Source organism: Uloborus diversus, unplaced genomic scaffold, assembly GCF_026930045.1.
Source record: "Uloborus diversus isolate 005 unplaced genomic scaffold, Udiv.v.3.1 scaffold_188, whole genome shotgun sequence".
In the NCBI taxonomy this organism is placed as follows: domain Eukaryota; kingdom Metazoa; phylum Arthropoda; class Arachnida; order Araneae; family Uloboridae; genus Uloborus; species Uloborus diversus.
In genome coordinates, this window is record NW_026558338.1 from 200887 (window position 1) to 215235 (window position 14349).

Consider the following 14349-nt stretch of genomic DNA (forward strand, 5'->3'; position numbering starts at 1 on the left):
CAACCAACCCTGCCAGGCAACCAACAAACCAAACCCTACCACCCGCTCACCCAACAAGCCAGAAACAGCCAGCCAGCACACCTGTCGACCAACCAATTAACCAACCAACCAACCAACTAACTAGACAGCCAGCCAACCAACCCTGCCAGGCAGCCAACCTATCGACCAGCCAATTAACCAACCAACCAACCAACTAACTAGACAGCAAGCCAACCAACCCTGCCAGGCAGCCAACAAACCAAACCCTACCACCCGCTCACCCACCAAGCCAGAAGCAGCCAGCCAGCCAACCTATCGACCAACCAATTCACAAACCAACCAACCAACTAACTAGACAGCCAGCCAACCAACCCTGCCAGGCAGCCAACAAACCAAACCCTACCACCCGTTCACCCACCAAGCCAGAAACACCCAGCCAGACAAACTATCGACCAACCAATTAACCAACCAACCAACCAACCAACTAACTAGACAGCCAGCCAACCAACCCTGCCAGGCAGCCAACAAACCAAACCCTACCACCCGCTCACCCACCAAGCCAGAAACAGCCAGCCAGCCACCATATCGACCAACCAATTAACCAACCAACCAACCAACTAACTAGACAGCCAGCCAACCAAACCTGCCAGGCAGCCAACAAACCAAACCCTACCACCCGCTCACCCACCAAGCCAGAAACAGCCAGCCAGCCAACCTCTAGACCAACCAATTCACCAACCAACCAAATAACTAGACAGCCAGCCAACCAACCCTGCCAGGCAGCCAACAAACCAAACCCTACCACCCGTTCACCCACCAAGCCAGAAACAGCCAGCCAGCCAAACTATCGACCAACCAATTAACCAACCAACCAACCAACCAACTAACTAGACAGCCAGCCAACAAACCCTGCCAGGCAGCCAACAAACCAAACCCTACCACCCGCTCACCCACCAAGCCAGAAACAGCCAGCCAGCCACCCTATCGACCAACCAATTCACCAACCAACCAACCAACTAAGTAGACAGCCAGCCAACCAACCCTGCCAGGCAGCCAACAAACCAAACCCTACCACCCGCTCACCCAACAAGCCAGAAACAGCCAGCCAGCCATCCTGTCGACCAACCAATTAACCAACCAACCAACCAACTAACTAAACAGTCAGCCAACCAACCCTGCCAGGCAGCCAACAAACCAAACCCTACCACCCTTTTGCCCACCAAGCCAGAAACAGACAGCCAGCCAAACTATCGACCAACCAATTAACCAAAAAACCAACCAACTAACAAGAAAGCCAGCCAACCAACCCTGCCAGGCAGCCAACAAACCAAACCCTACCACCCGCTCGCCCACCAAGCCAGAAACAGCCAGCCAGCCAACCTATCGACCAACCAATTAACCAACCAACCAACCAACTAACTAGACAGCCAGCCAACCAACCCTGCCAGGCAGCCAACAAACCAAACCCTACCACCCGCTCACCCACCAAGTCAGAAACAGCCAGCCAACCTATCGACCAACCAATTAACCAACCAACCAACCAACAACTAGACAGCCAGCCAACCAACCCTGCCAGGCAGTAAACAAACCAAACCCTACCACACGCTCACCCACCAAGCCAGCCAACCTATCGACCAACCAATTAACCAACCAACCAACCAACTAACTAGACAGCCAGCCAACCAACCCTGCCAGGCAGCCAACAAACCAAACCCTACCACCCGCTCACCCACCAAGCCAGAAACATCCAGCCAGCCAGCCAACCTATCGACCAACCATTTAACCACCCAACCAACCAACTAACTAGACAGCCAGCCAACCAACCCTGCCAGGCAGCCAACAAACCAAACCCTACCACCCGCTCAACCACCAAGCCAGAAACAGCCAGCCAGCCAACCTATCGACCAACCAATTAACCAACTAACCAACCAACCAACTAACTAGACAGTCAGCCAACCAACCCTGCCAGGCAGCCAACAAACCAAACCCTACCACCCGCTCGCCCACCAAGCCAGAAACAGCCAGCCAGCCAACCTATCGACCAACCATTTAACCACCCAACCAACCAACTAACTAGACAGCCAGCCAACCAACCCTGCCAGGCAGCCAACAAACCAAACCCTACCACCCACTCACCCACCAAGCCAGAAACAGCCAGCCAGCCAACCTATCGACCAACCAATTAACCAACCAACCAACCAACCAACTAACTAGACAGTCAGCCAACCAACCCTGCCAGGCAGCCAACAAACCAAACCCTACCACCCGCTCGCCCACCAAGCCAGAAACAGCCAGCCAGCCAACCTATCGACCAACCAATTAACCAACCAACCAACCAACTAACTAGACACCCAGCCAACCAAACCTGCCAGGCAGCCAACAAACCAAACCCTACCACCCGCTCACCCACCAAGCCAGAAACAGCCAGCCAGCCAACCTATCGACCAACCAATTAACCAACCAACCAACCAACTAACTAGACAGCCAGCCAACCAACCCTGCCAGGCAACCAACAAACCAAACCCTACCACCCGCTCACCCAACAAGCCAGAAACAGCCAGCCAGCACACCTGTCGACCAACCAATTAACCAACCAACCAACCAACTAACTAGACAGCCAGCCAACCAACCCTGCCAGGCAGCCAACCTATCGACCAGCCAATTAACCAACCAACCAACCAACTAACTAGACAGCAAGCCAACCAACCCTGCCAGGCAGCCAACAAACCAAACCCTACCACCCGCTCACCCACCAAGCCAGAAGCAGCCAGCCAGCCAACCTATCGACCAACCAATTCACAAACCAACCAACCAACTAACTAGACAGCCAGCCAACCAACCCTGCCAGGCAGCCAACAAACCAAACCCTACCACCCGTTCACCCACCAAGCCAGAAACACCCAGCCAGACAAACTATCGACCAACCAATTAACCAACCAACCAACCAACCAACTAACTAGACAGCCAGCCAACCAACCCTGCCAGGCAGCCAACAAACCAAACCCTACCACCCGCTCACCCACCAAGCCAGAAACAGCCAGCCAGCCACCATATCGACCAACCAATTAACCAACCAACCAACCAACTAACTAGACAGCCAGCCAACCAAACCTGCCAGGCAGCCAACAAACCAAACCCTACCACCCGCTCACCCACCAAGCCAGAAACAGCCAGCCAGCCAACCTCTAGACCAACCAATTCACCAACCAACCAAATAACTAGACAGCCAGCCAACCAACCCTGCCAGGCAGCCAACAAACCAAACCCTACCACCCGTTCACCCACCAAGCCAGAAACAGCCAGCCAGCCAAACTATCGACCAACCAATTAACCAACCAACCAACCAACCAACTAACTAGACAGCCAGCCAACAAACCCTGCCAGGCAGCCAACAAACCAAACCCTACCACCCGCTCACCCACCAAGCCAGAAACAGCCAGCCACCCACCCTATCGACCAACCAATTAACCAACCAAACCAACCAACTAACTAGACAGCAAGCCAACAAACCCTGCCAGGCAGCCAACAAACAAAACCCTACCACCCGCTCACCCACCAAGCCAGAAACAGCCAGCCAGCCAAACTATCGACCAACCAATTCACCAACCGACCAACCAACTAAGTAGACAGCCAGCCAACCAACCCTGCCAGGCAGCCAACAAACCAAACCCTACCACCCGTTCACCCACCAAGCCAGAAACAGCCAGCCAGCCAAACTATCGACCAACCAATTAACCAGCCAACCAACCAACCAACTAACTAGAAAGCCAGCCAACCAACCCTGCCAGGCAGCCAACAAACCGAACCCTACCACCCGCTCACCCACCAAGCCAGAAACAGCCAGCCAGCCAACCTATCGACCAACCAATTCACCAACCAACCAACCAACTAAGTAGACAGCCAGCCAACCAACCCTGCCAGGCAGCCAACAAACCAAACCCTACCACCCTTTCGCCCACCAAGCCAGAAACAGCCAGCCAGCCAAACTATCGACCAACCAATTAACCAAAAAACCAACCAACTAACAAGAAAGCCAGCCAACCAACCCTGCCAGGCAGCCAACAAACCAAACCCTACCACCCGCTCGCCCACCAAGCCAGAAACAGCCAGCAAGCCAACCTATCGACCAACCAATTAACCAACCAACCAACCAACTAACTAGACAGCCAGCCAACCAACCCTGCCAGGCAGCCAACAAACCAAACCCTACCACCCGCTCACCCACCAAGTCAGAAACAGCCAGCCAGCCAACCTATCGACCAACCAATTAACCAACCAACCAACCAACAACTAGACAGCCAGCCAACCAACCCTGCCAGGCAGTAAACAAACCAAACCCTACCACCCGCTCACCCACCAAGCCAGACAACCTATCGACCAACCAATTAACCAACCAACCAACCAACTAACTAGACAGCCAGCCAACCAACCCTGCCAGGCAGCCAACAAACCAAACCCTACCACCCGCTCGCCCACCAAGCCAGAAACAGCCAGCCAGCCACCCTATCGACCAACCAATTAACCAACCAAACCAACCAACTAACTAGACAGCAAGCCAACCAACCCTGTCAGGCAGCCAACAAACCAAACCCTACCACCCGCTCACCCACCAAGCCAGAAACAGCCAGCCAGCCAACCTATCGACAAACCAATTCACCAACCAACCAACCAACTAAGTAGACAGCCAGCCAACCAACCCTGCCAGGCAGCCAACAAACCAAACCCTACCACCCGTTCACCCACCAAGCCAGAAACAGCCAGCCAGCCAAACTATCGACCAACCAATTAACCAGCCAACCAACCAACCAACTAACTAGACAGCCAGCCAACCAACCCTGCCAGGCAGCCAACAAACCAAACCCTACCACCCGCTCACCCACCAAGCCAGAAACAGCCTGCCAGCCAACCTATCGACCAACCAATTAACCAACCAACCAACCAACTAACTAGACAGCCAGCCAACCAACCCTGCCAGGCAACCAACAAACCAAACCCTACCACCCGCTCACCCAACAAGCCAGAAACAGCCAGCCAGCCAACCTGTCGACCAACCAATTAACCAACCAACCAACCAACTAACTAAACAGTCAGCCAACCAACCCTGCCAGGCAGCCAACAAACCAAACCCTACCACCCTTTCGCCCACCAAGCCAGAAACAGCCAGCCAGCCAAACTATCGACCAACCAATTAACCAAAAAACCAACCAACTAACAAGAAAGCCAGCCAACCAACCCTGCCAGCAGCCAACAAACCAAACCCTACCACCCGCTCGCCCACCAAGCCAGAAACAGCCAGCCAGCCAACCTATCGACCAACCAATTAACCAACCAACCAACCAACTAACTAGACAGCCAGCCAACCAACCCTGCCAGGCAGCCAACAAACCAAACCCTACCACCCGCTCACCCACCGAGTCAGAAACAGCCAGCCAGCCAACCTATCGACCAACCAATTAACCAACCAACCAACCAACAACTAGACAGCCAGCCAACCAACCCTGCCAGGCAGTAAACAAACCAAACCCTACCACCCGCTCACCCACCAAGCCAGACAACCTATCGACCAACCAATTAACCAACCAACCAACCAACTAACTAGACAGCCAGCCAACCAACCCTGCCAGGCAGCCAACAAACCAAACCCTACCACCCGCTCACCCACCAAGCCAGAAACATCCAGCCAGCCAACCTATCGACCAACCATTTAACCACCCAACCAACCAACTAACTAGACAGCCAGCCAACCAACCCTGCCAGGCAGCCAACAAACCAAACCCTACCACCCGCTCAACCACCAAGCCAGAAACAGCCAGCCAGCCAACCTATCGACCAACCAATTAACCAACTAACCAACCAACCAACTAACTAGACAGTCAGCCAACCAACCCTGCCAGGCAGCCAACAAACCAATCCCTACCACCCGCTCGCCCACCAAGCCAGAAACAGCAAGCCAGCCAACCTATCGACCAACCATTTAACCACCCAACCAACCAACTAACTAGACAGCCAGCCAACCAACCCTGCCAGGCAGCCAACAAACCAAACCCTACCACCCACTCACCCACCAAGCCAGAAACAGCCAGCCAGCCAACCTATCGACCAACCAATTACCAACGAACCAACCAACCAACTAACTAGACAGTCAGCCAACCAACCCTGCCAGGCAGCCAACAAACCAAACCCTACCACCCGCTCGCCCACCAAGCCAGAAACAGCCAGTCAGCCAACCTATCGACCAACCAATTAACCAACCAACCAACCAACTAACTAGACAGCCAGCCAACCAACCCTGCCAGGCAGCCAACAAACCAAACCCTACCACCCGCTCACCCACCAAGCCAGAAACAGCCAGCCAGCCAAACTATCGACCAACCAATTAACCAACCAACCAACCAACCAACCAACTAACTAGACAGCCAGCCAACCAACCCTGCCAGGCAGCCAACAAACCAAACCCTACCACCCGCTCACCCACCAAGCCAGAAACAGCCAGCCAGCCACCCTATCGACCAACCAATTAACCAACCAAACAAACCAACTAACTAGACAGCAAGCCAACCAACCCTGCCAGGCAGCCAACAAACCAAACCCTACCACCCGCTCACCCACCAAGCCAGAAACAGCCAGCCAGCCAAACTATCGACCAACCAATTCACCAACCAACCAACCAACTAAGTAGACAGCCAGCCAACCAACCCTGCCAGGCAGCCAACAAACCAAACCCTACCACCCGTTCACCCACCAAGCCAGAAACAGCCAGCCAGCCAAACTATCGACCAACCAATTAACCAGCCAACCAACCAACCAACTAACTAGAAAGCCAGCCAACCAACCCTGCCAGGCAGCCAACAAACCGAACCCTACCACCCGCTCACCCACCAAGCCAGAAACAGCCAGCCAGCCAACCTATCGACCAACCAATTCACCAACCAACCAACCAACTAAGTAGACAGCCAGCCAACCAACCCTGCCAGGCAGCCAACAAACCAAACCCTACCACCCTTTCGCCCACCAAGCCAGAAACAGCCAGCCAGCCAAACTATCGACCAACCAATTAACCAAAAAACCAACCAACTAACAAGAAAGCCAGCCAACCAACCCTGCCAGGCAGCCAACAAACCAAACCCTACCACCCGCTCGCCCACCAAGCCAGAAACAGCCAGCAAGCCAACCTATCGACCAACCAATTAACCAACCAACCAACCAACTAACTAGACAGCCAGCCAACCAACCCTGCCAGGCAGCCAACAAACCAAACCCTACCACCCGCTCACCCACCAAGTCAGAAACAGCCAGCCAGCCAACCTATCGACCAACCAATTAACCAACCAACCAACCAACAACTAGACAGCCAGCCAACCAACCCTGCCAGGCAGTAAACAAACCAAACCCTACCACCCGCTCACCCACCAAGCCAGACAACCTATCGACCAACCAATTAACCAACCAACCAACCAACTAACTAGACAGCCAGCCAACCAACCCTGCCAGGCAGCCAACAAACCAAACCCTACCACCCGCTCGCCCACCAAGCCAGAAACAGCCAGCCAGCCACCCTATCGACCAACCAATTAACCAACCAAACCAACCAACTAACTAGACAGCAAGCCAACCAACCCTGTCAGGCAGCCAACAAACCAAACCCTACCACCCGCTCACCCACCAAGCCAGAAACAGCCAGCCAGCCAACCTATCGACCAACCAATTCACCAACCAACCAACCAACTAAGTAGACAGCCAGCCAACCAACCCTGCCAGGCAGCCAACAAACCAAACCCTACCACCCGTTCACCCACCAAGCCAGAAACAGCCAGCCAGCCAAACTATCGACCAACCAATTAACCAGCCAACCAACCAACCAACTAACTAGACAGCCAGCCAACCAACCCTGCCAGGCAGCCAACAAACGAAACCCTACCACCCGCTCACCCACCAAGCCAGAAACAGCCTGCCAGCCAACCTATCGACCAACCAATTAACCAACCAACCAACCAACTAACTAGACAGCCAGCCAACCAACCCTGCCAGGCAACCAACAAACCAAACCCTACCACCCGCTCACCCAACAAGCCAGAAACAGCCAGCCAGCCAACCTGTCGACCAACCAATTAACCAACCAACCAACCAACTAACTAAACAGTCAGCCAACCAACCCTGCCAGGCAGCCAACAAACCAAACCCTACCACCCTTTCTCCCACCAAGCCAGAAACAGCCAGCCAGCCAAACTATCGACCAACCAATTAACCAAAAAACCAACCAACTAACAAGAAAGCCAGCCAACCAACCCTGCCAGGCAGCCAACAAACCAAACCCTACCACCCGCTCGCCCACCAAGCCAGAAACAGCCAGCCAGCCAACCTATCGACCAACCAATTAACCAACCAACCAACCAACTAACTAGACAGCCAGCCAACCAACCCTGCCAGGCAGCCAACAAACCAAACCCTACCACCCGCTCACCCACCAAGTCAGAAACAGCCAGCCAGCCAACCTATCGACCAACCAATTAACCAACCAACCAACCAACAACTAGACAGCCAGCCAACCAACCCTGCCAGGCAGTAAACAAACCAAACCCTACCACCAGCTCACCCACCAAGCCAGACAACCTATCGACCAACCAATTAACCAACCAACCAACCAACTAACTAGACAGCCAGCCAACCAACCCTGCCAGGCAGCCAACAAACCAAACCCTACCACCCGCTCACCCACCAAGCCAGAAACATCCAGCCAGCCAACCTATCGACCAACCATTTAACCACCCAACCAACCAACTAACTAGACAGCCAGCCAACCAACCCTGCCAGGCAGCCAACAAACCAAACCCTACCACCCGCTCAACCACCAAGCCAGAAACAGCCAGCCAGCCAACCTATCGACCAACCAATTAACCAACTAACCAACCAACCAACTAACTAGACAGTCAGCCAACCAACCCTGCCAGGCAGCCAACAAACCAATCCCTACCACCCGCTCGCCCACCAAGCCAGAAACAGCAAGCCAGCCAACCTATCGACCAACCATTTAACCACCCAACCAACCAACTAACTAGACAGCCAGCCAACCAACCCTGCCAGGCAGCCAACAAACCAAACCCTACCACCCACTCACCCACCAAGCCAGAAACAGCCAGCCAGCCAACCTATCGACCAACCAATTAACCAACGAACCAACCAACCAACTAACTAGACAGTCAGCCAACCAACCCTGCCAGGCAGCCAACAAACCAAACCCTACCACCCGCTCGCCCACCAAGCCAGAAACAGCCAGCCAGCCAACCTATCGACCAACCAATTAACCAACCAACCAACCAACTAACTAGACAGCCAGCCAACCAACCCTGCCAGGCAGCCAACAAACCAAACCCTACCACCCGCTCACCCACCAAGCCAGAAACAGCCAGCCAGCCAACCTATCGTCCAACCAATTAACCAACCAACCAACCAACTAACTAGACAGCCAGCCAACCAACCCTGCCAGGCAGCCAACAAACCAAACCCTACCACCCGCTCACCCACCAAGCCAGAAACAGCCAGCCAGCCAACCTATCGACCAACCAATTAACCAACCAACCAACCAACTAACTAGACAGGCAGCCAACCAACCCTGCCAGGCAGCCAACCTATCGACCAACCAATTAACCAACCAACCAACCAACCAACTAACTAGACAGTCAGCCAACCAACCCTGCCAGGCAGCCAACAAACCAAACCCTACCACCCGTTCGCCCACCAAGCCAGAAACAGCCAGCCAGCCAACCTATCGACCAACCAATTAACCAACCAACTAACTAGACAGCCAGCCAACGAACCCTGCCAGGCAGCCAACAAACCAAACCCTACCACCCGCTCACCCACCAAGCCAGAAACTGCCAGACAGCCAACCTATCGACCAACCAATTAACCAACCAAACCAACCAACTAACTAGACAGCAAGCCAACCAACCCTGTCAGGCAGCCAACAAACCAAACCCTACCACCCGCTCACCCACCAAGCCAGAAACAGCCAGCCAGCCAACCTATCGACCAACCAATTCACCAACCAACCAACCAACTAAGTAGACAGCCAGCCAACCAACCCTGCCAGGCAGCCAACAAACCAAACCCTACCACCCGTTCACCCACCAAGCCAGAAACCGCCAGCCAGCCAAACTATCGACCAAACAATTAACCAGCCAACCAACCAACCAACTAACTAGACAGCCAGCCAACCAACCCTGCCAGGCAGCCAACAAACCAAACCCTACCACCCGCTCACCCACCAAGCCAGAAACAGCCTGCCAGCCAACCTATCGACCAACCAATTAACCAACCAACCAACCAACTAACTAGACAGCCAGCCAACCAACCCTGCCAGGCAACCAACAAACCAAACCCTACCACCCGCTCACCCAACAAGCCAGAAACAGCCAGCCAGCCAACCTGTCGACCAACCAATTAACCAACCAACCAACCAACTAACTAAACAGTCAGCCAACCAACCCTGCCAGGCAGCCAACAAACCAAACCCTACCACCCTTTCGCCCACCAAGCCAGAAACAGCCAGCCAGCCAACCTATCGACCAACCAATTAACCAACCAACCAACAACTAGACAGCCAGCCAACCAACCCTGCCAGGCAGTAAACAAACCAAACCCTACCACCCGCTCACCCACCAAGCCAGAAACATCCAGCCAGCCAACCTATCGACCAACCATTTAACCACCCAACCAACCAACTAACTAGACAGCCAGCCAACCAACCCTGCCAGGCAGCCAACAAACCAAACCCTACCACCCGCTCAACCACCAAGCCAGAAACAGCCAACCAGCCAACCTATCGACCAACCAACTAACCAACTAACCAACCAACCAACTAACTAGACAGTCAGCCAACCAGCCCTGCCAGGCAGCCAACAAACCAATCCCTACCACCCGCTCGCCCACCAAGCCAGAAACAGCCAGCCAGCCAACCTATCGACCAACCATTTAACCACCCAACCAACCAACTAACTAGACAGCCAGCCAACCAACCCTGCCAGGCAGCCAACAAACCAAACCCTACCACCCACTCACCCACCAAGCCAGAAACAGCCAGCCAGCCAACCTATCGACCAACCAATTAACCAACGAACCAACCAACCAACTAACTAGACAGTCAGCCAACCAACCCTGCCAGGCAGCCAACAAACCAAACCCTACCACCCGCTCGCCCACCAAGCCAGAAACAGCCAGCCAGCCAACCTATCGACCAACCAATTAACCAACCAACCAACCAACTAACTAGACAGCCAGCCAACCAACCCTGCCAGGCAGCCAACAAACCAAACCCTACCACCCGCTCACCCACCAAGCCAGAAACAGCCAGCCAGCCAACCTATCGTCCAACCAATTAACCAACCAACCAACCAACTAACTAGACAGCCAGCCAACCAACCCTGCCAGGCAGCCAACAAACCAAACCCTACCACCCGCTCACCCACCAAGCCAGAAACAGCCAGCCAGCCAACCTATCGACCAACCAATTAACCAACCAACCAACCAACTAACTAGACAGCCAGCCAACCAACCCTGCCAGGCAGCCAACCTATCGACCAACCAATTAACCAACCAACCAACCAACCAACTAACTAGACAATCAGCCAACCAACCCTGCCAGGCAGCCAACAAACCAAACCCTACCACCCGTTCGCCCACCAAGCCAGAAACAGCCAGCCAGCCAACCTATCGACCAACCAATTAACCAACCAACTAACTAGACAGCCAGCCAATGAACCCTGCCAGGCAGCCAACAAACCAAACCCTACCACCCGCTCACCCACCAAGCCAGAAACTGCCAGACAGCCAACCTATCGACCAACCAATTAACCAACCAACCAACCAACTAGACAGCCAGCCAACCAACCCTGCCAGGCAGCCAACAAACCAAACCCTACAAATCGCTCGCCCACCAAGCTAGAAACAGCCTGCCAGCCAACCTATCGACCAACCAATTAACCAACCAACCAACCAACTAACTGGACAGCCAGCCAACCAACCCTGCCAGGCAGCCAACAAACCAAACCCTACCACCCGCTCACCCACCAAGCCAGAAACAGCCAGCCAGCCAACCTATCGATTAACCAATTAACCAACCAACCAACCAACTAACTAGACAGCAAGCCAACCAACCCTGCCAGGCAGCCAACAAACCAAACCCTATCACCCGCTCACCAACCAAGCCAGAAACAGCCAGCCAGCCAAACTATCGACCAACCAATTAACCAACCAACCAACCAACTAACTAGACAGCCAGCCAACCAACCCTGCGAGGCAGCCAACAAACCAAACCCTACCACCCGCTCACCCACCAAGCCAGAAACAGCCAGCCAGCCAGCCAAACTATCCCAAAACAATTACCTACCAACTAACTAGACAGTCAGCCAACCAACCCTGCCAGTCAGCCAAAAAACCAAACCCTACCACCCACTCACCCACCAAGCCAGCCAGCCAGTCAGCCAGCCTATCAACCAACCAATTAACCAACCACCTAACTAGACAGCCAGCCAACCAACTCTGCCAGGCAGCCAACAAACCAAACCCTACTACCCGCTCACCCACCAAGCCAGCCAGCCAGCCAACCTATACACCAACCAATTAAACAACAAAAAGACAGCCAGCCAACCAACCCTGCCAGGCAGCTAACAAACCAAACCCTACCACCCGCTCACCCACCAAGCCAGCCAGCCAACCTATCAACCAACCAATTAACCAACCAACAAGCCAACTAACTAGACAGCCAGCCAACTAACTAGACAGCCAGCCAACCAACCCTGCCAGGCAGCCAACAAACCAAACCCTACCACCCGCTCACCCACCAAGCCAGCCAGCCAGCCAGCCAAACTATCAACCAACCAACCAACTAACTAGACAGCCAGCCAACCAACGCTGCCAGGCAGCCAACAAACCAAAATCTACCACCCGCTCACCCACCAAACCAGTCAGCCAGCCAGACAACCTATCAACCAACCAATTAACCAACCAACCAACCAACTAACTAGACAGCCAGTCAACGAAACCTGCCAGGCAGCCAACAAACTAAACCCTACCACCCGCTCATCCACCAAGCCAGCCAGACATCCAGCCAACCTATCAACCAACCAGTTAACTAACCAACCAACCAACTAACTAGACCGCCAGCCAACCAACCCTGCCAGGCAGCCAACAAGCCAAACCCCTACCATCCGCTCACCCACCAAGCCAGCCAGCCAGCCAGCCAGCCTATACACCAACCAATTAAACAACTAAATAGTCAGCCAGCCAACCAACCCTGCCAGGCAGCCAGCAAACCAAACCCTACCACCCGCTCACACACCAAGCCAGCCAGCCAGCCAGACAACCTATCAACCAACCAATTAACCAACCAACCAACCAACCAACTAACTAGACAGCCAGCCAATTAAACCTGCCAGGCAGCCAACAAACCAAACCCTACCACCGGCTCATCACCAAGCCAGTCAGACAGCCAGCCAACCTATTAACCAACCAATTAACTAACCAACCAACCAACTAACTAGACAGCCAGCCAACCAACTCCGCCAGGCAGCCAACAAACAAAACCCTACCACCCGCTCACCCACCAAGCCAACCAGCCTGCCAGCCAACCTATCAACCACCCAATTAACCATCCAACCAACCAACTAACTAGACAGCCAGCCAACTAACCCTGCCAGGCTGTAAACAAACCAAACACTACCACCCGCTCACCCACCTAGCCAGCCAACCTATCAACCAACCAACTAAATAGACACCCAGCCAACCAACCCTGCCAGGCAGTTAACAAAACAAACCCTACCATCCGCTCACCCACCAAGCCAGCCAGCCAGCCAGCCACTCTATCAACCAACCAACTAACCAACTAACTAAATGGACAGCCAGCCAACCAACCCTGCCAGGCAGCCAACAAACCAAACCCTACCACCCTCTCACCCACCAAGCCAGCCAGCCAGCCAGCCAGCCAAACTATCCCAAAACAATTAACCTACCAACTAACTAGACAGCCAGCCAACCAACCCCGCCAGGCAGTCAACAAAACAAACCCTACCATCCGCTCACCCACCAAGCCAGCCAGCCAGCCAGCCCGCCACTCTATCAACCAACCAACTAACCAACTAACTAAATGGACAGCCAGCCAACCAACCCTGCCAGGCAGCCAACAAACCAAACCCTACCACCCGCTCACCCACCAAGCCAGCCAGCCAGCCAGCCAGCCAAACTCTCCCAAAACAATTAACCTACCAACTAACTAGACAGCCAGCCAACCAACCCTGGCAGGCAGCCAAAAAACCAAACCCTACCACCCACTCACCCACCAAGCCAGCCAGCCAGTCAGCCAGCCTATCAACCAAC